At 42.8% G+C, this 2,500-nt stretch overlaps 1 protein-coding gene across 2 annotated transcripts in view; it reads right to left on the reverse strand.

Moving 5' to 3' along the window:
- LOC123514035 overlaps nt 1–2,500 on the reverse strand; it is a 362,471-nt gene that overhangs the window by 128,840 nt on the left and 231,131 nt on the right. The gene's annotated exons all lie outside the window — the stretch shown is intronic.

Here is a 2,500-nt window from a genome sequence, read left to right on the forward strand (position 1 = left end):
TATCATTATTATTATTATTATTATCATCATCATTAGTAGTAGTAGTAGTAGTAGTAGTAGTAGTAGTAGTAGTAGTAGAAACAGTAGTAGTGGTAATACTAGTAGTAGTAGTAGTAGTAGTGGTAGTAGTAGTGGTGGTGCAGGTGGTGGTGTGGTGTAGTAGCAGCAGTTATGGTGGTGATAAAGCAGTGGTGGTGGTGGTGGTGGTGAGTGGTGGTGGTGGTGGTGGTGGTGGTGGTGGTGGTGGTGGTGGTGGTGGTGGTGGTGGTGGTGGTGGTGGTGGTGGTGGTGGTGGTGGTGGTTGTGGTGGTGGGTGGTGGTGGTGGTGGTGGTGGTGGTGGTGGTGGTGGTGGTGGTGGTGGTGGTGGTGGTGGTGGTGGTGGTGGTGGTGGTGGTGGTGGTGGTGGTGGTGGTGGTGGTGGTGGTGGTGGTGGTGGTGGTGGTGGTGGTGGTGGTGGTGGTGGTGGTGGTGGTGGTGGTGGTGGTGGTGGTGCAGAAGAAGCAGTGGTGGTAGTGGTGGTGGTGGTGGTGGTAGTAGTAAAGTCCCATAGCGAGATGCTATGGGACGCCTAACTTCTGATCTTTCACTTGTTTCTGATTGGGGCAGAGAAAACCTGGTTTTGTTCAATGCCTCAAAAACTCAATTTCTACAACTATCTACTCGACATAACCTTCCAGACAACTATCCTCTCTTCTTCAATAACACTCAACTTCCCCTCTCCTCTACATTAAACACACTCGGTCTATCCTTCACTAAAAATCTAAACTGGAAATTTCACATCTCTACTCTTGCTAAATCAGCTTCCAAGAAGTTAGGTGTCCTATGGCGTCTTCGTCCATTTTTCTCTCCTCCCAGCTGCTTGCTCTGTACAAGGGCCTTATCCGCCCGTGTATGGAGTATGGCTCTCATGTCTGGGGGGGATCCACACACACAGCTTTACTAAACAAGGTGGAATCTAAAGCTTTTCGTCTTATCAACTCTTCTCCTCTAACTGACTGTCTTGATTCTTTAAGTCACCGCCGCAATGTTGCATCTTTATCTGTCTTCTACCGCTGTTTTCATGCTGTCTGCTCTTCTGAACTTGCTAACTGCATGCCTTCCCCTCCTGCGGCCTCGCTGCACAAGACTCTCTACTTCTTCTCATCCCTATTCTGTCCATCTTCCTAATGCAAGAGTTAACCAGTATCTTCACTCCTTCATTCCCTACACTGGTAAACTCTGGAACTCTCTACCTGTGTCTGTATTTCCACCTGCCTATGACTTAAACTCTTTCAAAAGAGGAGTGTCAAGACACCTCTTACGTTAACTGGACCCTCCTTTTAGATTTTTTGTTTTTTCTTTATACTATTCCTCTTAACAGGGCCTGGCAACCAGCGGGATTTTTTTTTTTCCAACTTTGTTTTCCCTTGGCCAGTGCCCTTGTAATGTAAAAAAAAAAAAAAAAAAGTAGTAGTAGAAGCAGCAGCAGCAGCAGCAGCAGCAGTAGTAGTAGTAGTAGTAGTAGTAGTAGTAGTAGTAGTAGTAATATAAGCAGTAGTAGTAGAAGCAGTAGTAGTAGTAGTAGTAGTAGTAGTAGTAGTAGTAGTAGTAGTAGTAGTAGTAGTAGTAGTAGTAGTAGTAGTAGTAATATCCGCACAGCCACCGCTCTTGCTGTGTTTTCAAAAATTACACCAGACGAAGAGGAAATGAAGAAGAAATATGAGATGTATATAGAGAGAACATCCAGAGCAAATCTTTATGAATCCAAGAAGGGAGAGGAAAATGAGCGAAGAGAAGAGGAAGATGATAAGAGATACAGCAGATGATGATACAAAAATATAGAAATAAATGTGATATCCAGTAGGGGAGAGATGAAGAGGAAAAGTGACGGATGAAGGGACAATTATATAAGGTAACGTGAAAATACATGAGAGAATAGATAGATTGATACAGAAACATACAGAAAGATATTTAAACTGTAGAAATACTGATGAATTGGTATATAAAGAAGCAGAGACAAAGGTCGGCCAGTATATAGATAGACGAATGAACTGATAGAGAGAAAGATACATAAATAAATGAATATATATAAAAAATAACTGAACAATACATAAAGAAAGGTCTGAAAGTGGTGAACGTGTAGATAAACGATAATTGGAATTCAGGAAAAAACAGACTGACATGTTAAATACGCAAATAAATAGATAGTTAATAACGAATGAATGTATGGATGAAAGGAAGTCACAAAAAATGTAAGAAAATAGATGCAGACACACACACACACACACACACACACACACACACACACACACACACACACACACACACACACACACACACACACACACTAAATCACAACCCTTAGACCAAACACCAAAACTAAACTGTTTAAACGCACAACCCTCGCCTCACACACCCCTCTTCCTCCCCATTAACTAACAGCACACACACAAACACACACACACAAGCACACACATACAAACACACGCAAGTACAAACAAACAAACACGCACTTCCTCC

This window comes from Portunus trituberculatus, chromosome 37 (genome assembly GCF_017591435.1).
Source record: "Portunus trituberculatus isolate SZX2019 chromosome 37, ASM1759143v1, whole genome shotgun sequence".
Taxonomy (NCBI): Eukaryota; Metazoa; Arthropoda; class Malacostraca; order Decapoda; family Portunidae; genus Portunus; species Portunus trituberculatus.